This window comes from Polistes fuscatus, unplaced genomic scaffold (assembly GCF_010416935.1).
Source record: "Polistes fuscatus isolate 324 unplaced genomic scaffold, CU_Pfus_HIC Scaffold8, whole genome shotgun sequence".
In the NCBI taxonomy this organism is placed as follows: domain Eukaryota; kingdom Metazoa; phylum Arthropoda; class Insecta; order Hymenoptera; family Vespidae; genus Polistes; species Polistes fuscatus.
The window spans coordinates 2,000,311-2,012,518 of record NW_025113162.1 but is presented as its reverse complement, the minus strand read 5'-3'; the positions used below and the strand labels follow the sequence as shown (position 1 = coordinate 2,012,518).

Here is a 12,208-nt window from a genome sequence, read left to right as displayed (position 1 = left end):
GTATAACGTATTACATTTAAATCGTGTAAACAAAAAAACATTTCAAATTATTCACAAATACTCAAAACGATGTACATTTATATGAAATTTCAGTTACGCGTATTTTACTAAATTGTAATAATTATCTTAAAATACCATCTCTAAACATACGTACGCGTGTGTTAGTGCATGTACATCGCACGAATGAAATTGTTTATTATGTGAAATTTTTTGTTAATCGCAATTAAAGTATTCGTTGATAAAAAATAGATCGAAAAATATAAAGCCATCCACCCCTTCTTCTTCTTCTTCCTCTTCGTATTTTCTCTCTCTCTTTCTCTCCCTCTCTCTTCTTTTAAGATCTATTTTTTGTATTTTTTTTTTTTTTTCTTTTTATTCCAACCCTAGCAGCAGCAGCAGCAGCAGCAGCAGTCCCGCGAAACTCTCGGGTTCTCGATTCGCCGGGCTGATCTCACGAACGATGATGCGCTCGAGGGGTGAACGCGAGCTAGGCGGTCTTCTTCTTCTCTCCAATCCCCCGAAGAGAGAAAGAAAGAGAAAGAGAGAGAGAGAGAGACGAGTACAGAGAGAAGGTAAAAGAACGTAGAGAGAAGAAAAAAAAAGAAAAGAGATATATATATATAAAAATAGGAGGAAGAGGAAGAGGGAAGAAAATGAAGACATCGAATGAAGAGGAGTAACTCGAAGTTGTACGCTTCGTCGAGAGAAACTCGATCAATGGCCTTGTCATATATAGACGTAAATACGTGTATACATGTGTGTGTATGTGTGTGTGTAAGTACTTACATATATTAATGCATTGTTGTGTACAAATGTAAGAACTTATCTTTCAATCCTACTGATAACAATTCTCTTTCCATACTATTATTATTATTATTATTAATATTATTATTCACGTTACAAGAAAGAATAAAAAAATGTATACAAAAAGAATTATTTGATAAAAAAATAAGTACTTACAAAAGTAAGTACTTACATGTAAACACAAAAATTCATTAATGTATGTGAATAATTATCTTTACATCCTACCAATAACAATTTCCTGTTAATACTATTATTACTATTCATATTAAAAAGAAAAAGATAAGCAAACAAATTATTAGATAAAATAAAATAGTTACAGCCTATTTGATATTACAGAAACAATCGTCGTTGGAATATTTTCGAATAAAGAGAGAAGAAGAGAGAGAGAGAGAGGTATATCTCTAAAATAATATATTTATTCTAACGTTCACAAAAACCAAGTTAAGTGATATCACGTTAATAAGTCTTTCGGTTATTCGTTAGTTCTATCTTCGGAAAGCAAGCAACAGCAACAGCAGCAGCAACAGCAGCAGCACCAGCAGGAGTCGGTAGCAAGCACGAGGACACCGGCATCAGCATCAGCATCAGCATCGAAGTAGAAGAGAAAGAGGTAGAGTTAAAATGAGGGAGAGAGAGGAAGAGAGAGAGAAAGAGAAAGAGAGAATCCCCACCATTTCGGCTTTCGCTCGAGTTACGAGCACCCCCTTCCCTATGGTTCCGTTAGTTTCCCCTCGTTCCTGTCCCCCTCCTTGCCCCCTTATTCCCTCTCTCTCCCTCTCTCTCTCTCTCTCTCTCTGTTGCCTCATCGTACTATCGTCTCCTATGCTAGTCCATGATTCTTTCTCTCTCTCTCTCTCCTTCTCTCTCACACACACATACATATACAGACTCTCGCGCGTATATTAGTTGGTACATATAGATATATATTCTCTGTTAGTACCTTCCCTTGATGTGTTGGTAAATGTATATACTCGAATATATATATGTATAGTATATACGTATGTGTTAGTTGGAACCACCCCTATTCGATAGACGAGAGTGGCACACGTTCGTGCTCGAACACAAGCGAGAGTTTACCGTCTGCGCGTGCGCACCCTGTCTCAAGCATTCTCTCTATGTACATACGTATATATGTATATATATATATAATATATGTATATAAAGTACATATACATTAGGTGGGTGTGTAGAGCGAGTTCACGTGGAGGTTGCTTCGAACTCATCCCACCTAAAGCGGACTGAGCGACTCGGCACACTGCGCTCTCACATCCACCACGCTCCTAGCTTTTTGTAGAAATATACACGTGAACGTGAAAGGTTCGGTATGGCGCTCGCGCGAGTCTGGCGAATGGAAGAACGGGGTCTGGGGGAATTATCGAAGCTACCAATACAGTCTAACTCTCTTTAGGTGCCGCGCACAAGCACACCGACACGGAAAAAGCTTCACGATAATATACGTTCACTACCATCGCCATCGCCAACACTAACACCATTACCATTACTAATACCAGTACTAGGACTACTATCAACACTACTACCATTATCCTAGTCACCGTCAGCAACGTTGCTAAAGCGTTCACACGGATACACACCCCCGAAGGATTCGGTGACTATCCGTTCTCCTCGAAACACCCTCTTCCACCCCCTTCCGCCCCCTTTCACCCCACCGTCACCACCCCACTCGCTCTGACCGGGTTACGCTTGCAAGCGCACTATCCCTCGTTTCCTACCCTTCGATCCCCCGGACCCCTTTTCCCACCCTCTCTCTCTCTTTCTTTCTTTCTTTCTTTCTTCTCTCTCTCTCTCTCTCTCTTTCTCCTGATTCTCCTCTTTTTGCTCGTCTCCGGAGGACGACTACTAGCCAAAAACTGGAAAACAGCAGAACGGAAAAGCGAAGTAACTACGTAGACTCTTCTTTCCTTGGCTTAGATCTCTTTCTCTCTCTTTCTCTCTCCGTCTCTTTCTCTTCCATTGATATAGGCTGTATACTGATTTATTCATCAATCAAATTATCCTTTGTAAGCGTTATTTTTGTAAAAAAAAAAAAAATATAACAACGTTCTCTTCCGTCTCTACGACAGAATATTGTGTGAATGATTAAAAAATATTTCTAATTAGATTTTATTCAATATTGTGCAATTATTTCTTGTTTAAAACTTTACCCGTGTACGTGCGCGTGCGTGTTTGTATTTTTTTTTCTTTTAAATATTAATAATCAGAGAAAATACAATATATTCATAATGAATGATACAAGATCTCTCTCTCTCTCTCTTTCTCTCTCTCTTTTTTCCTATATTTTTTTCTGTTATTAAATATAACAAATAAGAGAAGAATTCCATTTGCGAGTTTAACGCACCGAACTCCTCTTTCTCTAATTATTACTGAACGATTGCAATCTTGTTAATCCCGGTAAATAAATAAATATTATTATAAATGATTTAAATAAAGATGATAATATATCGAGTATGTAACGTTAATCAATGCCTACGGCCCCTTATATAATTATTCGTTAGTTCTTTATTACAATATCGATTATACCTATCGTCCGTGTATTAAATGTACCTTGTTACTTGTAAATGAACATAAATTCCCTCATTGATATAACCGAATCAATAGAAACGATAACGCGTACGTGTAATTCGTTACGTAGACGATTTTCGTTATAAAAATGAGGATAATCAGATAATAAAACGTTCGCTTATTTCAAATACGTTCGATCATAATTTACGCGTTAAAAAGCGTGCGATTAGAATGTCATTGAAAGTACGTTCGCAATATTACTAGTCCAAAAAATAAAATAAAATAAAATAAAATGAAACGAAAACAAGAGACAAAGTAAGAGCAGTATCCCGCGTAATGTGATACGAATTTCGCGGGTCTTCGAGAAAGCGTGACGTCAGCAGCAGAGTACAACACAACAGTTTCAAAGAGAAACGTTCATCATCCACTGTGTACCGTTTCGCACGCGTGTAAACGTGTGCGTGCGGTGTGGTGTGCATTGTGTAGCAGTGAAATGGGAAAAGGAAGGGTGTAGATGGATGGAGGGTAGGAGGAGGAAGAGGAGGCGTAGAATGAGGGGGAGGGGTTCGGTGGTGGTGAGCTTGTCGAAGAGACAGGCCACGCGAGAGAAGCAAGAAGAAACGGCTCGCACTCCCACGCCGGAAGGATAGGGAGTTGTATGAATATACTGTGCTGGTAAGAGAGGGCCGTTCGCGATGAGAAAGAAAGAAATAAAGATAGAAAGAATAAGAGAAAGGGAGGGAAAGAGAAAGGGAAGAAAAAAAGATGATAGCGCTTGGTTCTCTTACGGTGCCTTTCGCGGAGCAACGCGACTTTCGAAGCAACACAACACAACGGCACGCGTCTCTAACTATCAACCGTGTGTATCTTTCTCTTTCTCTTTCTCTTTTTTTATCTTGCCCTTCTATTTCCCTCCATCGAACACGCATATATACGTTCATACGTATACGCGCATGTTTGGTAGCCTGTAGATATTATATGGTTACATCCACGCGTGGTGAAAGCAAAGAGGCAGAGACAGTGAAAGGTGACGGCCATGATACTTCTTTTCGTGATCTAGCAACTTTTCTTTTCTTTCTCGATTCTCGACATCAATGACGAACACAAGAAAAGAAAAAAAAGGAACGAAAAAAAGAAAGTATATAATTATACAATATAATATTTTAAATTACATCTCTTTAACTTTATTTTATAGAATGGAAATAATTATCTTCGAGAATGATATATAAATGTGTGTGTGTGTATATATATATACGTATTTGAAAAAATATTGTCGATAAAATTGTTAATTATACACAATTTCTATAAATATATTTATGGCAAACAGAAAAAATATAAAAAAAATAGTAAGAACATTTCTATTTAATAGTAATAGTAGCAGTAGCAGTAGTAGTAATAGTAAGCAGTTGCTAGAAACTCAGAAATGAAGGTAGAGCTTCGGGTAAAACGAAGAACGTAATTTACGATTCTTCTGCATCGGGGAAAATGTCATGGAACAGAGTCTTCTACATCCTCGTCATCATCGAGGGGCTCGGCCGTCGTACAGAGTCCAGGCTAGCATAATCTGGCCTGCATCGGTCTCTCTCTCTCTTTCTCCCTCTCATCGTCGTAGTCGTCGTCGTCGTCGTAGTCGTCGTCGTCGTCGTCGTCGTCGTCGTCGTCGTCTTCGTCGTCGTCGGTTCTGTCTCTGTCTCCATAATTCAACCCTCGTCGTGATTGGTCGACGCAGCGCGCTGACGTCACGCGAAAAGCAGTGGGATAACAAGCGGGATTGTGGGGTGGAGAAATGGAGAGAACGGAGAAGAGAAAAGAGAGAGAGAGGGAGAGAAAACGAAGAGAATAGCGAGAGAGGACGAAGGAAGGAAGGAAGGAAGGAAGAAGGAAGGATGGAAGGAAGGAAAGTGATGTGTAGGGGGTGGAAGGGTTCAAAAGCGGGCTAGTGTAGCTTCCACAAAAATACCCTGTCAGATAGAAACTGGCGGGCGAACACGGTGCACGTTGCCGGCGAGTTACCAACCTAGTACAACCGAGCTACAATTCGAGCAACCATCCCCTGCAATCACCCCTTGCTTTTAACAACCCCTCTCTCTTCTCAGCACAAACCGGATTGAAACGATCATCATCTTCTTCGGATAGCGAAAGGTCGAATCGATTAATTAATCCGTAATATCGACCAGGCTATGAAAACAAAATTCATTCGAATTTTCGAACAACGGCAGGAACAATAAAAAAAAGGGGGTAAAAAACAATGAAGAAATCAATTTAGTAGGAAGGAATAAAAAGAAAATAAAGGAACGAAGGAAAGGAAAGGAAAGAAACGAAAGAAAGAAAGAAAAAGGAAGGGATCTCGAAGCTCTAGGTAGAAATGGAAGAGGAGGAACGTTGCCTCGAAAGATCGATTTCCAAGGAAAATGGCGTCCTGCGGCGCGCTTCGACCCCACGACCGACCCCTAGCTACCCCTCTCCTCCACTATAGCCTGAGTCTCACCCACCTTCCCTCCCCTTTTTGCTACTCCTCTCCCACCCAGCAGCTCCCTTTTCCTCTTCCACCCCCGTCCTACTCGTGCCTCTTCGTTTCAACCCCCGCGCGCTTCGAACTCACGGTCGATGAAGTGGAGCTTTCTCTCTCTCTCTCTCTCTCTCTCTCTCATCTCTTGTTCTATCTCTATCTCTCTTTCACCCTCTGCTTTCCTACCCTACTCGCCAATTCTCTCTCGCTGTATACCACTGAACTATACATGTATGTGTGTATGTATAAATGATATATAGATACGTATCTATCTATTTATCTATCTATCTATCTATCTATCTACCTATCTATCTATCTATCTATCTATTTATCTATCCATCTATCTATCTATATATCTATCTTTCTTTCCACTCATTTTACCCTCTCTTTGGTAAGATGAAAAGAGACAGAGAGAAAAACGCACATTGTGAAGAAGCAACTCATCGAGAAGAATGAACGTTCCAAGACGTTCTCGGGTGGGGAGGGCTTCATTATGCTTCTTCATTCGTAAACAAACGAGTAGATCTAACCCAAGATCCAGATCTAGAATAAGAGGAAGAAGAATACAGTGAATCATTTTGACGATCATCTTTACACCTATCTTTTTCTTCCTTGATATAGCGATCTTAAAAAATGTATAAAGCATCGAACTCTGATTTTTGATAAAAGAACTTAGTACACTTTCGTTCGTAAATAGGAAAATCTTAAAGGACATAGGGTTGCAAATAAACTGGGATTTCTAGAAGGTGGATGTAAAAATCGTTCTAGCCAATTTTATTTAGTCTATTCTATCTATATCGATCTACCTTTACATAGAGCTTCCTTTTTTTCGCATAAGAAAAGGATCTACGTAAAATACTACATATGTGTATATATATGACACCTACGAGGATACGGTATATCTGTAGTTTCTAGAATTAGCAATAAATCCCGTTTCCGTGGAACGTCGAATGCAAGAAGAAGGAATATCATTCTACCCCTTGCACCGCCAACCATATCCCACGTGAAAGAGAGAAAGACAAAAAGAAAAGAAAGAGAGAAAGAGATGATACTCCGTTCGTGTAGTCATTCGAACGATCCTCTTACACTTTTTTCCAACGTTTTCCCGTCCATGTCCGTTTCTAACATACAAGAAGAGAAAGAGTAAGAGTAAGAGTAGGAGAAGGAAGAGAATGAGGAGAAGGAGGAGGAGGAGGAGGACGCGGAGGAGGGCATTATACTCGGATCGAAAAGCGCGTGAAGCCGCGGGTGGAGGTGGCGCGCGCGGTGGACGGCTGGATTAAAACTGAAATATTAGAGAACGCGAGCGATACCAGCGAGTTACACATATTTCCTCGGGAATAAATTCGCGGCTTGGCAGTAGCGACATTACTTTTTCCTCGAACCTTCGAACTAGCAACTCGTGCGAAAAAGATAGAAAGAGATGGAACGAGCGATCGAAAAAGATAGAGAAAAGGGTATTCCAGCTGGAAAGAGAAAGAGAAAGAGAACAGGACGGCGAGCAAAACGTGTGCGAAACGTGGTGGGTCGTGATATGGGGGGAGGCTGATGGAAGGAGGGGGATGGAGGGCTACGAGTATAGATGGGTAGATGGGAAGAGAGGAAGAGGAAGAGGAGGAGAAGAGGGAGAGAGAAGGTAGAAGTAGTTCTTGACGGGCAGTGGTCAGCCGTGCGGCGACCAGTCAAATCGTCCTATGCGCATGCGCCAAACCGAACGCGTACGATGGACGTACCATGTATATATATATATCTCCCCCTTTTCCTCCCCCCTCACGTCCTCATCCATACCCTTCGCTCGCCCCTACCAACTACCCTATCCCTCCTCTTCCCTTCCAACCCCCTCCCCATTACCACTTTTCGCCCTGCCACACACCAACTCGTCAACCCGTCGAACCCTAGCGTATTCCGGATGTGCGAAACTTCAAACGTCCCTCCGCGACTTCAAATTGCTACATTATTACGACTTCGGCCGGACCGCAGAAACAATTAGCTCAGGCAGACGCACGCGTATTAATATTTCCATTCGGTTTAGGCCGGCGGCAGCGGCAGCAGCGGCGGCGACGACAGGAACTGCGACGTAGGAGGAAGCAGCGTGCTGCTTTGTTGTGAATGGCTCGTTTCAAAGTTAATGATCGATGGTAGGATTGTTGAAATAGCGACAAGGACACGTTTCCCAACCGAGGATTCGATCGAAGTCTCTCCACTTTATCGATCATACATTTTTTATCGATTTTTATTTCCAAACGAAACATGTTCATTTTCGTATCTTTTATTTTAATAGGATACCATTTGGAGTTATTAAATCCTAATATGGGGTTCTATATGTAACCAATTGAAATATCAATATAGTAGAAAATATAATGTTACATTAAATGTATTCTATCGCGCGCAGTTGATAATTAATCATGATTTTTATTCAATTAATTATCTTTTTTTCTTTATATTTCTTAGTTTAGCGTTTATATCGAAATACTACGTGGATAAAACTAACGTGGAATGTTTTTTTCCTTCTAAGATACCCAAGAGAATCTAATTTTACGGGTCGACGAGAAGGTTTCGGAAGACTTAAAGACGTAATGATCGATAGGACGTAATTATAGTCTCTATTATTATATAAAAGGGGTGAAGAAAGTGGAGAAAGAGAGTAAGTAGGGGGTAAAGAGAGAGAGAGAAAGAGAGAAGAGTAGAGAAGAGAAGAGAAAAGAGAATAGCGGACGGAATATCGCGCGACAAAATTCTGCTCGCAGCTAGGCAACCATTTTCATCGATCGCGGGTGAGAGGGGACGAGCGCGGGGAAATGCTTCGAAAAGAGGGGCCGGCCATTTTGTTTACCAAGCGCTAATGTCGAATGACCGCTAAAACTGAATAATAGTCCACCGTGTCGCGTATTAAGCCAAAAAGCAACACACCTATGTACGTTCTCTTGCATTGCGTTGCGTTGCGTTGTTTCCTGGAATCCAAAAATGCTTTATTTTTTTGTTTATTTACTTTTTATTTATTCACATTCTTTTATCTATCTTCTCTTACATCGTCAAAAATAAATCGCGAAAAGATCAATTGTCGTTTCCAAAAAATTATTATCTACGAGCGATGATCATCGGTAAAAAAAAAAAAGAAAAAGAAAAAAAAAAGAAATTAAAAAATATTTCGCTCTCTATTTCCTCCTTCTCCTCGACACCCCCCCTCTTCGCTCTCTCACTCTGAATATATAATAATTTAATATTCGACGATGGCGTTCAGCAATTTCTCTACGATCCCCAATATCGATCTCGAGGTAGAAAGTTACAAAATATACGGATAGCTACGTCGTTCTCTGCATTATTTCATTTTCAACGATGTTAGGGTGAAAGAGAGAGAGAAAGAGAATACCGCCGGAACTCCTAATTAACGTCACTACCACGAGGACGTAGAGAGCTAGCCAAACCGAAAACGCCAAGAGAAATTTCCGAAATACTTTCGTAATACAATTAGCTACCTGTATAACTTAAATAAAACATTTGTAACAGAGCGAGTATATGTTAGTAACGTTACCTTTTTGCGATTCGGCAACGTATTACACTTTAGACGTGGTTAATTATTTCGATTTATTGCCACGACCGAATTTCGTGATAGAACGGAACTCGAAATTACGAATAATTTTATTTTTATTTTTTTTACATTTAAATATATTTACATGTAAACAAAAAAAACAAAAAAAAGAAAGAAAAGGTACAAATGTAAATTAATAGTTGCGAAGAAATGTATAAAGCAGAATTAAAAAGTCAGATAAATTACGACGGCTATGCACGAATACGATCCGACTACGCGACTACGTATCAAACGACATTTCAAAGCAAAGAAACAAAAAAGGAATAACGCCAAACAAACCTTTGACGCGAAACCCAAAATAAAAAAGAAACAAAAAAAAGACCAGGAAATAGATAAACGAACATGAAATATGTATATTTTCTTTGATTTATTCATTCGTCATCGAGGTTTATGATTCGTCGTAGTCAAAAATTGTCCCGCGTATTGTAGATATCGCAAATTTGGGACGAGTCGGACGTTAAATGAATAATTTCCTATCGTGACACAATGAAGGCATCTCTGTTTCAGAATGACGCTAAAAACGACACTGGCAGTCTCGTAAAAGAAAAAAATAGAATACTAACGTATTCTACGGACTCTACGAACGTGGATACCTAACTATGCTGGAATTTGTTCTCTACTGCGATAAATGGGGGTGGAAGGGGGAGGAGGAGAAGAGTCAGAAAAGGGGGTGAAAGTTCGAAATCCGGAAAACGTCGACTGTACGACGGCATTACGCGTCGTACTCGTTAAGCCGAAGCGAAGGCTCGTGTCAGAACGTTTCCTAATTAACGTAAGTGCCGTTCGTTTTCGACTTTCACGTGAGAATTTAGCTAATTCACACCCCTCACCCCCCCTCCCGCTCTCCTCCTCCTCCTCCTCTTCCTCCTCCCAAACTCACCCCCAAGCTCTCCTAAACATATAGATAGACAGGTAGATAGACAGATGAATAAAGAGAGTTGAAACACTAATCGTTAGGAATCGTTCGATTTGATGCTCCTTTTACAGGAATATCGATTTACCGTCCATCGGTTAAATTCAAAATTCCCGCCTAACGAGGACGATCCTTGTACACTCGAATCGATCGATTCGGTGTGTCGAGGACTGACCCTACCAGAGCTACCATTCGATAAAAATACATTCAAAGCGTCCTTCCAAGAGAGGACGACGCGCACCTGTTGACCGTATTTCCTTTCCAAGGGAAATCACCGAAAGGACGATAACGTATGCGTGGCCTATATGTGTTTGCATTACGAAGGGCTTTAATATTATTGAGGAAAGAGCCAGTATTTTTTCCATTTCATTTCTTCTTCTTCTTCTTTTTTATTTTTTTATTTTAATAGATAAAAAAATACTTGATCGATTACGATATCGTTAAACGAAGAATCTAGTCTTTTAAATCTTTAGGATTGATTAAATCAAATTTGAACCACATGATTCTAATTATAAGTTCATAAAATCATATTATCTTCTCGGATGAAGAATAATTTTATTTAATGAAATTATTTGTGATACCCCACAAATGTAAGATAAATTAATATTATCGTCTAGTATTTTTTCATATAAAATTGGATATGAAGTAAAATAATAAATAGGTAAATAATTAAATATTATTGTAATAAAAGTAATTAATAAAGAATACAGTATTTTGTGTGTGTGTGTGTGATTCTCTAATAAACATTACAAATCACATAATAAAATAATTTGAAATTATATTTAATAATAGTATAACAAGTTAACGATTGGGAAAGTAAGCAAAAAAGAAATCGAAATAATATAAAAACCAATCGAATTTAGAAAGGTACCACGATAAAAAACCCGAGATAAAAAAGAAAAGTTTTGCAAGGATCGTCGATTAGCTTAGCTCGCAAGTTATGTGTCGTTTTTTACCCTCCTCCTCCTCCTCCTCCTCTTTTTTTTTCTTCTTCTTCTTCTTCATCTACTTTTTCCCTCGGTCCTAGCTAAATCTTTCTCCAGTCCCTTTTCCCTTCTCCCTTTGACTCTTCTCTTTTATCCCTCTGGTTGGTGCGCTAACACGGCTAGGCGCCGCGTTCGAAGAAGAAACTTTACGCTTCGTGTAAACCGACATAATTAACTTCCCGTAGCGACTTCTTAATTGCGAAGAAAAGTTCAAGGACCGTGTATATTTTCCATCGAATCACGAAAAACACGCGTCCTTGTATAAAAGGGAGAAACTTATACCCTTAGAAACATGCGTCTTATTAATTATTACATTTTTTTACTCTCATAATTAAGATTACATTTCATGCTTCGATAAATTATTTAACAAATTAATTATAACAAAAAGTGTATTTTGGAAATTTGTTCTTTTATTTAATATGCTTGTATTGTATTAAAGAAGCAATAAAACTTTTATGACTTTAAGTAAATATTAATGAAAATTATATTACGTATTTAAAATTTTGTCTTTCATTTTTAAGGTTGTATTTAATTAAATAATGAACTTTTGCAAACAAATAAATAATATTATGAATTAAAAAATGTTCATTCGTTTATTTGAATTTTCAGATGGAACTTTAGTCGAATGAACAGACGTCTGAAGTATCTTCCTTATCGATCACCTACGATACCATATACATAATTAACGCTTCTCGAAATCGTTAACACATCAGTTGAACTAGTAAGGACCAGATGAATCGATAATTTCGATATGTCATTCTAAATCTTTCTTTTTAAAACAACTAACAAACATATTCATTCGGTAATAATAATTTACATAACTGAACGTGATCTATAAATTGAGAATCTTCGATATAAAATCGATAATCTGAATTTAAAAATAAGGC

The 12,208-nt window shown here is 38.9% G+C and overlaps 3 long non-coding RNA genes across 5 annotated transcripts; 2 read left to right on the top strand and 1 right to left on the bottom strand.

Moving 5' to 3' along the window:
- Positions 1–378: 378 nt before the first annotated feature.
- On the top strand, positions 379–1,178 carry LOC122524566. Its single transcript, XR_006305573.1, has 3 exons — positions 379–572; positions 631–774; positions 1,141–1,178. It is a non-coding gene; the product is annotated as an uncharacterized LOC122524566 (long non-coding RNA).
- LOC122524568 lies at positions 1,174–10,372 on the top strand. 2 transcript variants are annotated; one of them, XR_006305575.1, is made up of 3 exons: positions 1,174–1,197; positions 1,288–1,414; positions 9,930–10,372. It is a non-coding gene; the product is annotated as an uncharacterized LOC122524568 (long non-coding RNA). The 2 variants fall into 2 exon arrangements; XR_006305576.1 differs by lacking the exons at positions 1,174–1,197; positions 1,288–1,414 and adding an exon at positions 3,269–3,999.
- LOC122524574 lies at positions 1,203–2,564 on the bottom strand. Of its 2 annotated transcripts, none has more exons than XR_006305582.1 (2): positions 1,745–2,564; positions 1,203–1,293 (listed from the first exon to the last, which is right to left on the bottom strand). It is a non-coding gene; the product is annotated as an uncharacterized LOC122524574 (long non-coding RNA). The 2 variants fall into 2 exon arrangements; XR_006305581.1 differs by having other exon boundaries at positions 1,803–2,564.
- Positions 10,373–12,208: the final 1,836 nt, after the last annotated feature.